The sequence below is a fragment of the Schistocerca americana genome, chromosome 1, assembly GCF_021461395.2.
Source record: "Schistocerca americana isolate TAMUIC-IGC-003095 chromosome 1, iqSchAmer2.1, whole genome shotgun sequence".
Lineage (NCBI taxonomy): Eukaryota > Metazoa > Arthropoda > Insecta > Orthoptera > Acrididae > Schistocerca > Schistocerca americana.
In genome coordinates this window covers 1,063,150,806-1,063,168,991 of record NC_060119.1, presented here as the reverse complement: position 1 = coordinate 1,063,168,991, position 18,186 = coordinate 1,063,150,806, and positions in this window count along the sequence as shown.

Here is an 18,186-nt window from a genome sequence, read left to right as displayed (position 1 = left end):
TGTGTGGCGTGTTGTGTTTGTTGTGTGGCTGCAACTGGGCGTTTCGACGTTTCTTTGAAAGTGAGACTCATATTGGTTGTGATATTTAGACACCACGAACGTGATTGACTTATACGTGGCATATTCAGGCAGTGTGAGCACGACTGATTTTGACTGTGCCACTGAGTCAAAAATTATCTATTATTTCATCCTGTAGCAGTCGTCTGTTTCGTATGTCTTATTGTACACACAATTATAATGAGAAATTTGAGTGGACAGTCCTATAATTGATTGGCAGTAGCTTTGTGTCAGTGATTGATTTATAGTGGGAGTGTTCATAGACCTTTGTTTAGGATTTATATTCCGTTGAGTGAGTTAAAAAGTTGTCTTATAATTATAGCGCTATGCTCAACTGCAGAAGTTAATTTTATTGCTATTTTTCTGTCTGTGGCCAGGAGCCAAATAATGTAAGCTATAATTGTAAACTGTTGTTGGTCCAATCTCATGTGCTAGGGTGACGTCGATTCGAATTTTGATTTCATTGCCTTAAAAGTATTTTATATTGTTGTTCTCTCGCTTAACAATGCCCTCAAGAATTGTACTGCGCTGTTTAGTGTTGCATAGTTATTCTCTCCCTGAGCAATGCCCGTAAGTAGTGTATTGGGCTCTAAATACTGTTTTGTTGTCATTTCTCTGCTGTGAATAAGAATATTTCATGTTTATGAAATTGTTTATAAATTGGAGCCCAAGCCCAGATAACCACAAGCCCGACCCCACTCTACCGAAATCCTATGATAAGGTAGCAATGTTCGCTGGCAGCTGTTTTTTCTGCTATTGAGTTACCGGCGATCTCAGTTTTCACATGTTACCACTGTTCACTGCGGCGACTTCACTAGTGCCAGGGTACGATACTAATTATCATTTATCTACAATAAGGAAACGGCTATCGCCTCCCAAGCTATTTCTTGTTCCTAGGGCAAAAATTCGTGACAAAAAACACGTGTTTAAATTAGAAAGCAATACGTTGTGTATAATACTTTTAGAGGAATAAATTAGCAATAACTCACCCGTCTTATTGTATAGCGGTCAATACATGTACAGCTGATCGAGAGGAAGAAAAATAGAGGTTTGAGATTGTCGGAATTCTCTAATATAAAATCAGGTTTCCGTATATATTGAGGAATACAGGGTGATTCAAAAATCGTCTCTCGTAGGACAAAGTCTAATCCGTGATTCAATAGTCTTGGCCCGCAGGACAAAGTCATATTCCAGTAAACACCGGCTCTGAAATGTATTCATTCAGAGCTACGAACACTGTTTCATTTTAGATACTATAAAACAAATCTCGTTTACTGTAAGAAATTCTAAACCAACTCATGGAGAAAAAATGAATGTACAGTTAATCATAACTGCTATTTGTAATGGCCCATGCAGTATGCAGCAGAAGTAAATATGGTAAGCTACGCATCTTCCTCAGAGAATATGTGTGAAACGCGTGTTCTCCTACTTTCTATCTAAAGGATCATACTGTTAGTGTGTTATTCTCGAATAAATTACGAAGACCACACGAAACTAATCTCGGACGTTTGTTGAAATATCTGAGTAAGGTATTGTGACAAAGCTATGTAATTTACTGTACCCGTCTGTGAGAACAATATCGCATCCGTTAAGGACATCGACACTCAGAGAACGCAACCTGCAGAATCCTCAAAGATACTGACAGTGTAGAAATATTAAGTTACATCAGATTCAACCATGCGTTCATGTTCAAAGAGAGAATGTAATTAAATCAAGTACTGGAATCTTGTATTCTCATAGTTTTTGTTATCGGCAGCAACATTAATTACGTTTCAAATTTAGTGAGGTTTCGTGCGATTGTCAAAGCCACAGAGTCTCGGATTTAGATTTCATGTTCTTCGCGTATCTATTTACACATCGAATTTCTCGTGAAACAAGTTCCAGCAGACGATTTGTTCCTTTTTATTCTGAAAAGTATACCAATTACGGAACACTCTTTCGCATCCCAGTCGTACAGCACAAAGCTCACACAATAAGTCGGCAAGTAATTTGAGTAAGAGTTTTATTCTGTATGAGTGAGTCAAAAGCTGGGAATAACAGAGATGTTGAAATAAAAAGTACCTGGAGCTCTCATTCACTATAACTGTGCTTTCAGGTTCCACTCGTCATGAAACAGAACTGGACAAAAAAGGCAAAAAGCTCATCATTCAGCTGCTGGAGTACTTACTTACAGGCTTTCCACGTTTACGGCGAAGGTATGTACAAGGAACTGCTCTGGTGTGAGAAATAATTTAACTAAGATCTTTGAATAAATTTGCTTTGTTGATATATAGTGTAAATTCTTCGTTAAATTTCTGCTACTAGATGGCCAAACAATCTATCTGTGTGACAAGTAATTCGTTGAAAATAACAGTGTAGCTAACATCTGAGTGTGAGAGGGATGTGGGATGACCTCACTCATATTACATTCTTGAAACGAAGAGAGGTGGAGCAAATAAAGCAAAATTTCTTATAAAATTCAAAAGTATCAAAAACTGTGATTACTAATTACCTACTAACTACAATGAGGCCACAGGCTTGCTAGTTCCGTTTGCGAAGTTAATAGAAAAATTTCTAAGATGAGGAGGGGGAGAAGGGGAGAGCAGGACAAGGAAGCTGTCCTTCCCCACCCATCCCTCTGTAGACCTTTGGTTGATCATATCATACAACTATTGAAATACAATGCTTGACAAGGAAAAAAAGCACCGAAAACTGGACGAGGGAACGAAATGAAAGTTCACGCGTTGATAGTGTGTGTGATGTTGTTTTAGTAATTACAGAATCCAGTCAACTTTACAAAGCAATTGGCAGTATCAGCCCACATGTCTGCGTGACGCTGCGTCCCTGCCCTGCCCTTGAACCATCCGCTAATTCAGTTGGGATAGATATCACAAAGACTTTGTATTCTCTCTGAGGGTGTTCTAACTGGTCCTTAAAATCCACGATACTCGCTTAATAAAACTTCTTTGTTTATTACAGCGTTCCTGCTATTGCTACCGTCGTACACTGAAGGGCCAAAGAAACTGGTAACCTGTCTTATATCGTGTAGGGTCCCCACCAGCACGCAGAAGTGCCGCAACACGACGTGGCGTGGACTCGACTAATGTTTAAAGTAGTGCTGGAGGGAACTGACACCATGAATACTGCAGGGCTGTCCATAAATCCGAAAGAGTACGAGGAGGTGGATATCTCTTCAGAACAGCACGTTGCAAAGATATGCTCAATAATGTTCATGCCTGTGGAGTCTGGCAGCCAGAGGAATTGTTTAAACGCAGAAGAGTGTTCTTTGAGCCACTCGTAGCAGTGCTGGACGTGTGAACTGTCGCATCGTCCTGCTGTAATTGCTCAAGTCTGTCGGAATGCACAATGGACGTGAATGGGTGCAGGTGACCAGACAGGATGCTTACGTACAGTTCACCTGAATCGTATCTACACGTATCAGGGGTCCCATAGCACTGCAACTACACACACCCCCACCATTACAGAGTCTCCACCAGCTAGAAAAGTCCCTTGCTGACATGTAGGGTCCATGGATTGATGACTTTGTCTCCATATCCGCACACGTCCATCCGGTCGATGCAATTTGAAACGACAATCATCCTACCAGGCAACATGTTTCCATTCATCATCAGCCCACTGTCGGTGTTGACGGGCTCATGCGAGGCGTAAAGCTTTGCGTTGTCCAGTCATCAAGGGTACACGAGTGGGCATTCGGCTCCTAATTCCCATATCGATAACGTTGAATGGTTCCCATATTGACACTTGTTGATCGCCCAGCATCTGCAGCAATTTGCGGAAGGGTTGCACTTTTGTTACGTTGAACGATTGTCTTCAGCCGTCGTTCCATTTCTTGTAGGATCTTTTACCAGTCGCAGCGATGTCGGAGATTTGATGTTTTACCGTACCCTGATAGCCACGGTACGCTCATGAAATGTTCGTACTCGAAAATCCCCACTGCATCGTTACCTCGGAGATGCTGAGTCCCATAGCTCCTGCGCCGATTATAACACCACCTTCAACCTGATTTAAGTCTAGATAACCTGCCATTGTAGCAGCAGTAAACGATCTAAAAACTGCGTCAGAAACTTGTCTTATGTAGGCGTAGCCGATCGCGTAACGCCCTGGCTTGCTCTGAGCACTATGGGACTTAACATCTGTGGTCATCAGTCCCCTAGAACTTAGAACTACTTAAACCTAACTAACATAAGGACATCACACAACACCCAGTCATCACGAGGCAGAGAAAATCCCTGACCCCGCCGGGAATCGAACCCGGGAACCTGGGCGTGGGAAGCGAGAACACTACCGCACGACCGCGCAGCGCCCTATTCTGCCTGTTTACATATCTCTGCATTTGAATAGGCTTGCCAGGACCAGTTTCTTTGGAGCTTCAGTGTCTATCAGAAAGGCTTAGGTTCTTATTAAAACCTGTGTTAAATCGGGGCATCGATTAGGTATAGGTTTTAATAGTGGTAGTGAACCTTGTATAGCCACTCCGCGCTTACTACACTACTGGCCATTAAAATTGCTACACCAAGAAGAAATGCAGATGATAAACGGGTATTCATTGGAAAAATATATTATACTAGAACTGACATGTGATTACATTTTCACGCAGTTTCGATGCATAGACCCTGAGAAATCAGTAACCAGAACAAGCACCTCTGGCCGTAATAACGGCCTTGATACGCCGGGGCATTGAGTCAAACAAAGCTTGGATGGCGTGTACAGGTACAGCTGCCCATACAGCTTCAACACGATACCACAGTTCATCAAGAGTAGTGACTGGCGTATTGTGACGAGCCAGTTGCTCGGCCACCATTGACCAGACGTTTTCAATTGGTGAGAGATCTGGGGAATGTGCTGGCAGTCGAACATTTTCTGTATCCAAAAAGGCCCGTACAGGACCTGCAACATGCGGTCGTGCATTATCCTGCTGAAATGTAGGGTTTTGCAGGGATCGAAAGAAGGGTAGAGCCACGGGTCGTAACACATCTGAAATGTAACGTCCACTGTTGAAAGTGCCGTCAGTGCGAACAATAGGTGACCGAGACGTGTAACCAATGGCACCCCAGACCATTACGACGGGTGATACGCCAGTATGGCGATGACGAATTCACGCTTCTAATGTGCGTTCACCGCCTTGTCGCCAAACACGGATGCGACAATTATGATGCTGTAAACAGAACCTGGATTCATCCGAAAAAATGACGTTTTGCCATTCGTGCACCCAGGATCGTCGTTGAGTACACCATAGCAGGCGCTCCTGTCTGTGATGCAGCGTCAAGGGTAACCGCAGCCATGGTCTCCGAGCTGATAGTCCATGCTGCTGCAAACGTCGTCGAACTGTTCGTGCGGATGGTTGTTGTCTTGCAAACGTCCCCATCTGTTGACTCATATATCGAGACGTGGCTGCACGATCCGTTACAGCCATGCGGATAAGATGCCTGTCATCTCGAGTGCTAGTGATACGAGGCCGTTGGGATCCAGCACAGCGTTCCGTATTACCCTCCTATACCCACGGATTCCATATTCTGCTAACAGTCATTGGATCTCGACCAACGCGAGCAGCAATGTCGCGATACGATAAACCGCAATCGCGATAGGCTACAATCCGACCTTTATCAAAGTCGGAAACGTGGTGGTACGCATTTCTCCTCCTCACACGAGGCATCACAACAACGTTTCACCAGGCAACACCTGTCAACTACTGTTTGTGTATGATAAATCGGTTGAAAACTTACCTCATGTCAGCCTTTGTGAATGCTCTTAAAAGTTAATCATTTGCATATCACAGCATCTTCTTCCTGTCACTTAAATTTCACGACTGGAGTACGTCATCGTGGTGTAGCAATTTTAATGGCCAGTAGTGTAATATCTGATGTAACACCGGACATAATAAATAAAGGAATTTTACTGAAGACCTATACGGATTTACTAACAAAATCTTCACAATGATCGCGGACTCATACGGGAAAATAATATATCTCATTAATATTGGCTGCCCTATTGTGAATGGCACCATGATGCTGTGGCAGGAGAGATGACACATGTGGACGCACGACGTCCGTGACGCACAGTTGGGCAGACAGAGTTCCTTCAGTCATCACCAGCCGTGACCTGAAGTCATACCTGATGACTTCCAACTACTTGACGCCAGGAGTAAGGCCGCTGGGTCTCTCCGAAACACTGGAGAAATGTGATCTCGCCGCCATACAGACGATGGTCAAACAGGCCAGCGAAGATCAGCGATTGATCGCTGAGCACAGTGCAGCACCATTAATGAGCGTTCTCTGTTTTCCGGTGACCGCAACACTGCGATAGGGTTTATTGAGGCGCTAACGGCAGCATATGCATGGGACGGTAATCGCCTTGTCTAGCTGTTACTGGTCTGCGACCAATGAAGCGGGATGACACAGTATGTTGTAGGGAGTCCTCTACTTGTTCTCGGGTGGCAGGCGTAGATGTGAATGTTACGATGAGTTTGATACACAGTGCGTTGAACCTAGCTTGTGGGGGTCAGTCGCTCAGCCGCGGTGGTCTCGCGGTTCTAGGCGCGCAGTCCGGAACCGTGCGACTGCTACGGTCGCAGGTTCGAATCCTGCCTCGGGCATGGATGTGTGTCATGTCCTTAGGTTAGTTAGGTTTAAGTAGTTCTAAGTTCTAGGGGACTGATGACCACAGCAGTTGAGTCTCATAGTGCTCAGAGCCATTTGAACCATTTTTTTGGGGGGGTCAGTCGTGGTCGACCGGAAAGAACAATAAGTTTGTCTGCCTCGCTCTCTCATGCAGTCCAACATCGAGCCCCTATCACATTCGAATAACCCACAAATCTGAATAATGTACAGTTCCATCAGCTGGCCGAATGGAGACACAAGGAGGGCCGTTTCAAAGTCTATTAGATGATGATAACGCTGCCTCATACATGTACGCGGCGTGTCCTCGTCCTTCACAATGTTCATTCAGTACGTAAGCTGTTCACTCCCTTTATTTACCTCACCAGGCTGACAACAACACTCAGCGCCGAACAACACTAATGCACTCCTGTTACTGTTCTACCTGTTGTAGAGATTTGCAACTCTAATCACTTACATAACCGCCGATAGTGTGTACCTGTACCAAGCTACTTTGACATCTGACCAAGTCTTGTAGGTGTTTAACTTATTCTCTCAGGCAGTGTATGTCTAGCACATCCGTTTTATCAATTTCTTCGACCTTATAACTATAAAAATTTACAACTCGCACTAGCTTTACAATTTACTATTACCTGTCGTGCACAGTTATCGACCCTAAAACTTGTCACACTTGGCGATACAACACCCATGATCTGTTGTTTAATTCCCCTACTTTCAGATAAAAAAAAGGCGGACGCATATTAATATTGCCAAAGGGATAACTTTAGAAAATCGCTGAATTCCCACCGTTGAAATAAATAAAAAATGAAAAAGACAAAATGAATTGGTCAAGTACGAGTAGGACAAGCGCACTGAGGGTTCCATACAAACTTAATTATATGTACAGACAGTTTATCGATCGTGGGAATCGAGAATCTCTGTCTTGTCTGTTATCGAAATCGATAACGACAAAAAATTGGCCCCGGTAATTACAAGATATTATCAAAATCTCTGCAGTAGTTCCTCAGACTAGCCCACACAAACAAAATGAGGCGAGTGGGAATCTTCAATTTATATATCTAGAAAGGAAGATTCACTAAAACATTTTTCATATATTTAGGGAAACAGGACTACAACTTACATTTTACGTTTGCATGCAGTAATGTTATTCTCTTATGCTTTTCACGGATGATGAATGCAATATCTGCTCAAATGGCAAAATATATTTTTATGTGATATAATTACAATTTAACAATTCTCATAGTTTTTACTTTACTTTCTTCTTGCCGAATTCCATGATTGTAAGTTAACGGGGAAGTACCCTAGTTTTTGATAAGTGAGTGTTCGAGTGTCAAAATACACTCCGGGAAATTGAAATAAGAACACCGTGAATTCATTGTCCCAGGAAGGGGAAACTTTATTGACACATTCCTGGGGTCAGATACATCACATGATCACACTGACAGAACCACAGGCACATAGACACAGGCAACAGAGCATGCACAATGTCGGCACTAGTACAGTGTATATCCACCTTTCGCAGCAATGCAGGCTGCCATTCTCCCATGGAGACGATCGTAGAGATGCTGGGTGTAGTCCTGTGGAACGGCTTGCCATGCCATTTCCACCTGGCGCCTCAGTTGGACCAGCGTTCGTGCTGGACGTGCAGACCGCGTGAGACGACGCTTCATCCAGTCCCAAACATGCTCAATGGGGGACAGATCCGGAGATCTTGCTGGCCAGGGTAGTTGACTTACACCTTCTAGAGCACGTTGGGTGGCACGGGATACATGCGGACGTGCATTGTCCTGTTGGAACAGCAAGTTCCCTTGCCGGTCTAGGAATGGTAGAACGATGGGTTCGATGACGGTTTGGATGTACCGTGCACTATTCAGTGTCCCCTCGACGATCACCAGTGGTGTACGGCCAGTGTAGGAGATCGCTCCCCACACCATGATGCCGGGTGTTGGCCCTATGTGCCTCGGTCGTATGCAGTCCTGATTGTGGCGCTCACCTGCACGGCGCCAAACACGCATACGACCATCATTGGCACCAAGGCAGAAGCGACTCTCATCGCTGAAGACGACACGTCTCCATTCGTCCCTCCATTCACGCCTGTCGCGACACCACTGGAGGCGGGCTGCACGACGTTGGGGCGTGAGCGGAAGACGGCCTAACGGTGTGCGGGACCGTAGCCCAGCTTCATGGAGACGGTTGCGAATGGTCCTCACCGATACCCCAGGAGCAACAGTGTCCCTAATTTGCTGGGAAGTGGCGGTGCGGTCCCCTACGGCACTGCGTAGGATCCTACGGTCTTGGCGTGCATCCGTGCGTCGCTGCGGTCCGGTCCCAGGTCGACGGGCACGTGCACCTTCCGCCGACCACTGGCGACAACATCGATGTACTGTGGAGACCTCACGCCCCACGTGTTGAGCAATTCGGCGTTACGTCCACCCGGCCTCCCGCATGCCCACTATACGCCCTCGCTCAAAGTCCGTCAACTGCACGTACGGTTCACGTCCACGCTGTCGCGGCATGCTACCAGTGTTAAAGACTGCGATGGAGCTCCGTATGCCACGGCAAACTGGCTGACACTGACGGCGGCGGTGCACAAATGCTGCGCAGCTAGCGCCATTCGACGGCCAACACCGCGGTTCCTGGTGTGTCCGCTGTGCCGTGCGTGTGATCATTGCTTGTACAGCCCTCTCGCAGTGTCCGGAGCAAGTATGGTGGGTCTGACACACCGGTGTCAATGTGTTCTTTTTTCCATTTCCAGGAGTGTATGTGACATGAATGACTGTATCCCTTGACTTAAGTAATTTAGAAAATTTTTACATTGCCAACGGATCGTAGACCTTAATATGTGACATAAATGTGAACTTCACTCGTCTACCCGTTCTCGAGAAAAAAGTTTCTTAACGGAGGGACAGACAGACAGGATACGGACAGCAAACTGATCTAATAAGGGTTCCGTTTCACAGCTTGAGACACTGAATCTTAAAAACAACAAACTCCCCGAATCAAAAGCAAAAATAATTAAAACTGTCCCATCTAACATTCAGAGGTAATTTATAACCGTACTTTAAGTAACACCTTACGACAGTTATGATCAGGAATGACTTTCAAGTAATTTATGTTTCGAGTCTATGTGTTAGACACAGCATATGAAGTAAAACCGATAAATTTCCGAAATATGTCATGTGCAGGATTAATTATAGTTATGGTGATCAATATTATATTAGACCGAAGGGTCGAACTTTTGACATAAACTGCAAGGAATGTAACCAGTTTGAGGAAGAGGTCTTATTGGAGGTGAACTTGTCACAGATTAGAGGGGTTGTAACGAATACCACAAACAGAAGAGACGGAAAATTGGAGGAATAGCCTACAAAATCTTTATATAGAGAGGAAGTTCGATCAAAGTACATAACTGCTATTTGTTTTGAGGCCTCTTTTCCGCATACCTCTTTTCCGCTTACACAGTTCTTAAATATAGTGTGGATGTTATAGTCTTGTAAGACGATGTAAGGTTTTATATGGATTAAACTGCCTTCGTTTCATTTAAAACCATCTTAGCGGTAAGTTTGTGAACTTCTTAAAATGTTTTCACGTGACCTCTTACAAGTGCGCGTCTTTCAACACACAGCAACGTGCAGAGAATGGACTGTGCTGCATGGTGTGTAGAACACATGAGAATAATACAAGCAGCCAGTAATCGGTATTTTGCAAACTATGTAGCGACTCGTTCCACGAAAAAGTAGTTTGTGTTAACATAGTCACAAGAAAACTGATAAACAAATAAATAAAAATAAAACAGAGAATTGTATTCCATTGAAGATGTTGGAGGATATAACACGCATTCAAGGAAACATTTTGCCACTGACATAGACAGTTTGAGACTTCGGTAAATAACTTTCCTCCACACAGCAAGTAAATTTCGTAACGCTAGGCATTCACAACAAGCATTTACTGGCGATCAGTGTCTTTAAGTAGCTCCGCCTCAACGCATCTGTTCTTAAATACTATCTGCATTACACTCCAGTTCCATAACGCAGCTGCCACTCAGAGATGCCTCTTCTACTTCTCTCTGACATCCCTGACTGCTTCCAAATTATTTAGCCCTCCAGTATTATTTCCCCAGGATATGACAGGAAAGCTCATTTGAAGCAAAAAGTTCGTGTGGGAATATGCCCTTTTCCGTATTGTTTCTTAATTTCGCCACTAACTGTCATACCTGGGACTCCACATTTCCAAGAATGCTTACATTACATCAACTAACCGAAAACAGTCGTGACAAAATCGCTACTGCTGCTCGTAGCAGTTTGTTTGTCGCAGAATTAATCAGAATAAAAGTATAAAATTTTTTATTTGTCTCTGATGCAAAGTACCATATCTATTACATTCTCTTAAGCCTTGTATTAGAAATTTAATCTCATTTTAAAAAGCTACGCTCTTAGTGTTAAACTTCATAAATTAAAATCCACTTTAAGCCTCTTACGTGTAACGTTAAGAGAACTGCGACCGACACTGGAAGATTAGACGAGAGAAAGATTACTTTCGAGGCAGTGCTGCGTAAGTAATTCCAGGTACGAGTGGAAGTATAAAATGGAGCATCATGAGATGTCGAGCAACAATTTGGCAATGTCATTAACGTAATTTGTTATCAGCTATGACGCAGAAATGAAACTAAATGGTAAATATAAAATGGCGACGTCATAGAAATCATTTGATGGGTGAAGTGGTCAAGCAGGCTAAAAGCAGAAATCCCTGGGACACTATGGAATTGACACATTTAAGCACGCCTACTAGGTAAAAGAAAATTGTTGTACATCCAATCTATTTTCCCAAGAAAAAAATCCGTAAGACAACGAGTGTCGTTTTATTGTAAGATAGCCATTACCCTGATTAATGAGAGGCGCAAATGTAGAAGTAAATGGGAACTTATCATCTAGATACTCTGGGCCAACATGCACAAAATAAGAAAGGTTCCAAAGCAGTACCGTATTCGTTGGTTTTCGGTTCATTTAATTTTGTATGTAAACATCTGCACTGACAAACGAGCTAGAATGCCACGAACAGACTATTAGACAATCACCGATTGACATTACAATCATGTAACAGTGTATCTCTAAGGAGGAGGTAAGAAAGGAAAGAAATTTATTTTTATCGCATAAATTTTAAGAAATTTATTTCACATTGGCAGTGACTATCTGAAGTTGAATGAGAGCATTACTGGCCCACTGATCTGCTTGTATCATGGATGAAGAATCAAGATCAAAAGACGTGCATCAATACACGTATCAATGATGTACTTTATGATTCTTTTAAGCTCCAGCCATTTTAAATTTCAATGAGACGGGATTTTAAGCATGATATTTTTCACGCGCCAGATGCCGAAGTAATACGAAATCAATTACATGCATTCTGCATGGAGCTAGGCGAGGGTAGGGCATCTCACGGTAAACTGCAAGCTTGAGAATCTTATGAACTAGCTGTGTCCCAGAGACAGCTTCAGAGAGGTACTATCGTGCTGGGCGCTGTAGAAAGATTTAGTAGCAAGCTGCTAAGATTAACGATAGGGTGATACCATCACTCTGCAACGCACACTTAAGTGACTGAGAGAAGGTTCATAGGACCACTTTCCTACAATTTTTCGAATGCTGCAGTCTCCAAGAGCACGATGGGGAAAAACACATTAACTCTTTCGTGGGATCTCTCTTTTAATTTATTTTATTACGACGGTCTTTTCTATGTGGGAAGTAATAAGTAAAATACACTACTGGAAATTGAAATAAGAACACCGTGAATTCATTGTCCCAGGAAGGGGAAACTTTATTGACACATTCCTGGGGTCAGATACATCACATGATCACACTGACAGAACCACAGGCACATAGACACAGACAACAGAGCATGCACAATGTCGGCACTAGTACAGTGTATATCCACCTTTCGCAGCAATGCAGGCTGCTATTCTCCCATGGAGACGATCGTAGAGATGCTGGATGTAGTCCTGTGGAACGGCTTCCCATGCCATTTCCACCTGGCGCCTCAGTTGGACCAGCGTTCGTGCTGGACGTGAAGACCGCGTGAGACGACGCTTCATCCAGTCCCAAACATGCTCAATGGGGGACAGATCCGGAGATCTTGCTGGCCAGGATAGTTGACTTACACCTTCTAGAGCACGTTGGGTGGCATGGGATACATGCGGACGTGCATTGTCCTGTTGGAACAGCAAGTTCCCTTGCCGGTCTAGGAATGGTAGAACGATGGGTTCGATGACGGTTTGGATGTACCGGGCACGATTCAGTGTCCCCTCGACGATCACCAGTGGTGTACGGCCAGTGTAGGAGATCGCTCCCCACACTATGATGCCGGGCGTTGGCCCTGTGTGCCTCGGTCGTATGCAGTCCTGATTGTGGCGCTCACCTGCACGGCGCCAAACACGCATACGACCATCATTGGCACCAAGGCAGAAGCGACTCTCATCGTTGAAGACGTCACGTCTCCATTCGTCCCTCCATTCACGCCTGTCGCGACACCACTGGAGGCGGGCTGCACGATGTTGGGGCGTGAGCGGAAGACGGCCTAACGGTGTGCGGGACCGTAGCCCAGCTTCATGGAGACGGTTGCGAATGGTCCTCGCCGATACCCCAGGAGCAACAGTGTCCCTAATTTGCTGGGAAGTGGCGGTGCGGTCCCCTACGGCACTGCGTAGGATCCTACGGTCTTGGCGTGCATCCGTGCGTCGCTGCGGTCCGGTCCCAGGTCGACGGGCACGTGCACCTTCCGCCGACCACTGGCGACAACATCGATGTACTGTGGAGACCTCACGCCCCACGTGTTGAGCAATCCGGCGGTACGTCCACCCGGCCTCCCGCATGCCCACTATACGCCCCCGCTCAAAGTCCGTCAACTGCACATACGGTTCACGTCCACGCTGTCGCGGCGTGCTACCAGTGTTAAAGACTGCGATGGAGCTCCGTATGCCACGGCAAACTGGCTGACACTGACGGCGGCGGTGCACAAATGCTGCGCAGCTAGCGCCATTCGACGGCCAACACCGCGGTTCCTGGTGTGTCCGCTGTGCCGTGCGTGTGATCATTGCTTGTACAGCCCTCTCGCAGTGTCCGGAGCAAGTATGGTGGGTCTGACACACCGGTGTCAATGTGTCCTTTTTTCCATTTCCAGGAGTGTATATTGAGAAAACTGGTCTCATCCCGAAAATACTTCACTGAAACTAAAACCCGTTTGTCTGAACGATTCTTACCCCAAGACTCTATTACACCTGTGACACACTCAACCCTATTTTGCTGTAATAAAAATGAACTTCCCCTCTTCTATCGTATCTGCTAAGGATCCCGTGCCGTGCAGCAACACACCCGAAGAATAAGCGTAATGTAGGCTGTCTCTTTCATAGATTAGTTGCTGCTTCTGAATGTTCTACCAAAAGTATTTAATTCGCCTTCCCCACAGCATTTTCTGTCTGATGGTTTCAAGCTGCTAATCTGTATTTGTTTTATGTTTTTTATTTCAGTCTTTGACCACAATATGAATTATTTAGACGATGACCGGTTTCAGTCCGTAATGACCATGCTATGTATTTAGTTGAATTGACAATAATAAATTTGTGGTATTTATCGTATAACCTAAATTTAATATATATCTTTAGTATTCATGTGAAGCATCTCACACTTTTTATTGTTTAGGGTCATTACCACTTTTCGCTAGGTACAGGTATCTTGTCTAATTTTGCAACTCTTTTTGACCTTCTGGTGACATTTCTAGACGGTAAAATCATAAATACAACATTCTCGGGAGTCGGGCTTCAGGAGATCAACTGTTAATGAACTTCCAGCAGAGATCTCCACTGCCATTGTTAAGTGGTTCGAGTGAACGCCGCTGCCGTGCTGATGTAACCGCGCCGCCACCAGTGACGTCACTGGTGCTTAGTCCCGCACCATATATGAAACTGTTTTGGTAACGCGACCATACTCAGCTGCAGTCCATCGTCTTTATTGATGGTGTTGTCCGATATTCTGATCTCTGTTTTCATGTATTACGCCAACGCAGAAGCCGTTCGTCCACTTAACAACAGGAGCATCGCCGAAAGCATTTCGGTTGTCGTTTTTCCAGTGCACTCTCAGCTACTGCTGATTTTTCGATTCGAGGTACCGTAGGCGAAAACACTTTTCATGTTCTATGCGACGCTGTTCAGTAGTGTGGACAGTCTGACCGACATAAAACTGGACACACCCACAAGGCGCTTTGAGTATTCCAGATGTTCTGAGACCTACGTCGTCTTTCACAGGCCACATTAGTTGCCGGATCTTTCCTGGGGGCCTAAAGAGTGTGTGGATTGTACCTTTCTTCTGGATCATGATAATTTTCCCTGTTATTGAGGCACAATAGATAAAAACGCAATCTTCTTAGTGTCTTCGCAGATCTTCCGCTTTCTAGGGTTATATGAAACTGCTTGCGAAATCTGTCTGTTGTAACCGTTGAAAATTTTATGTAAGTTTCTCAGATCCCTGAGCAGGTTTCTGACACCTGAGACAGTTTCCGCTTGCTGTGCCAGGTCCTCAGAACAGACCATTTCTGTGCTGCGGGGTGGTAGCTGGTGGCGTGCAGATACCGATCCGCGTGGGTTGGCCTGCGGCAAACGCTGTGACCGAGACACCCACTTCCTTATTCGGTGATCAAGGACCTCAGGAACGGCAAGAAGCCGTCCTTCTCTACTTTCTGTACTCGTGGAAGTTTTTGATGTGTTCCAGGAACTCTTTGAGTTCTGATGCACTTGAGGCCATATGCCGGCCGGAGTGGCCGAGCGGTTCTAGGCGCTTCAGTCCGGAACCGCACGCCCGCTACGGTCGCAGGTTCGAATCCTGCCTCGGGCATGGATGTGTGTGATGTCCTTAGGTTAGTTAGGTTTAAGTAGTTCTAAGTTCTAGGGGGCTGATGACCTCAGATGTTAAGTCCCATAGTGCTCAGAGCCATTTGAACCATTTTCTTTGAGGCCATATGACGAAGGTATCGTCGGCTTAGCAACAAATACAACCACGCTTTGCAAGAGCCATCCCAACGCCATGTCCTCAGAATGCTCCATAAAGAGGTTGGCTACAAGTGGAGCTAGTTGTCTCCAACGCGACGACGTCCAAGTGGTTGAAATATTGTCCACCATGTAAAAAATACGATGACGTCAGGTTAATGTTCTGGGTTCAATTGCAGATTCCCATTAAGCCTAACAAGAGCTGCAGAAAAGTTGACACAGCTTAGTGAAGTGAAATAGAATTTTGTCAGGTAGACGGCTGTGTGGCGACAAGATCATGGAAACTGGTTACAACATTTACTATGTTAGTGCGATTCGGACTCTTTTATAAGTAATCTAGTGACACACATTCTCGTACTGGTACGAACCTGGAAGTCACATTTTCCACATCATTTATCTCTTTGAGCCCCAATGGCGTTAAAAAATTTAATTTCAGAATTCTTCACTGAATTGACATTTATTATCATAGCAGACGACGTACACAAGAATAAGTCGGCAAAGAGTAAGCAATGAATTGTTTTAAGGAGGTAGCTTTCGCTGTGGAATATAAACTTAAAATTTTTCGGAAAATTAACATCTAATATCATAATAAGCTACGAATACAAGAATAAATTGGGAAAAAGTAAACTATCAGTTGATTTAAAGGTATAGCTTTCATATTGGATTCTTGACTACATATGTTTTTCAATCACTCCTAATTTCGTGAGATACATTTGAAAGCAATTTCGAGTTTTTCCTAGATGTAATCCCCCATCTCTGAACGGCCGTGAACTCATAACGCCTGAAACAAATTATAGCCCCAAATAAGAAGAAAACTTGGACTAAATTTTAACAAATTTACGTCGTAAGTACCTACTGTCCCAGCGGTTTCCTTTCGAAAACATAAAAGCAGTAATACAAACTCAAATTTATGTTACAGTAGCATTATATACATTTATATTCACTGTCAATGCCCTCCTCAATATAACGCCTCTTGAACAGCCCGTGTGTTTATCTGACATGTTCCACACCCAGGAGGATTGCCTCTTTTATGGATCTATGGAATGACTAATTAATCTAATCTAATATAGTCCATGACGGTCCAACGGTACTGACCGTCCGCCGTGTCATCCTCAGGCCATAGGCTTCACTGGATGCGGATATGGAGAGACATGTTGTAAGCACACTGCTCTGCCGGCCGTATGTCAGTTTCCGAGACCGGAGCCGATACTTCTCAATCAAGTAGCCCCTCAGTATGCCTCACAAGGGCTGAGCGTACCCTCCTTACTAACAGCGCTCGGCAGACCAGATGGTCACGCACCCAAGTGCTAGCCCATCCCGACAGCGCTTAACTTCGATAATCTGACGGAAACAAATTATAGCCCCAAATAACAAGAAAAAGTGGACTAAATTATAATAAACTTACGTCATAACTGTTACCACTGCGGTAAGGCCGTTGGCCTTCCTCGATATGATCACTACAAAAAAAGGCATGCTGTATATCACAATCTCTTACTTTCACGTAGCACGAACTCTGCGCTGACTGTTGGTTTGCACACTGTAAGTGCCTGCATTGTATTCGTACAAGTACTTCGGCGTACTACTAAATGGCTCTGCCTTGCAGTAGCATTAGTGCTTTCATCCTAAAGGAGCTGTTATCTTGAATAAAAATTAATGTAATGGTGATTTCGGGCTGAAACCACTGCCACTGAAGGGATTAAGCGTCTACGCGCTGCAACTTCTCCATTCCGGATAACAGCAGACATTCGATTGTTCAAGCTGACACCCCAGTGATTTTATGAGACCTGACTGTGATCGTCATCGTTGGATATTGTGCTTTATGAAGAGAGACTTATTACAGTCACGATCGCAAAAAATAAACTGTAGCCTAACTGTATTTGCCGTGATTTATCATTTACTGCAAAATAAAATGTAGGAAGTGGTAAGCTTTTCCTAAAATGAAATTCAATGTTCTTTATCATATTTTTTTGAACATCCAAACGATATAAAACACGAATACGAAGTTGTTTGCGACAGTCCTTCCACCAATAGTTCGCCGTTTACTTGCAGCGTCCAGTTTGAATAAAATCCCAAGCTTTCGATGATTGTTTCCATCATCGTCTTTGCAGACTGTCTTGATGTCGGTGATGAAGGCAAACAACGAAAGCTTGGGATTTTATCCTAATTTGACGTGGAGAGTAAACCGAGAAATTTTTATGCTGTAGAAAACATGGCTAACCGTACCATAGTCATTCCTCTGATTGCAATGACAAATTCTAAAAGTCGAGTGCTCAAAAAAAAAAAAAAAAAAAAAAAAAAAAAAAAAAAAAAAAAAAAAAACTACGGACAATCAACTTTCTTGTTCCAACGAAAAGTTATCTTAAGTACGCTAGCAGACACTTTATAAGTGAATTCGTAAGGGATCAAACTGCTGAGGCCATCGATCCCTAGACTTACACGCTACTTAAACTAACGTATGCTAAGAACAAAACACACACACACATGCCC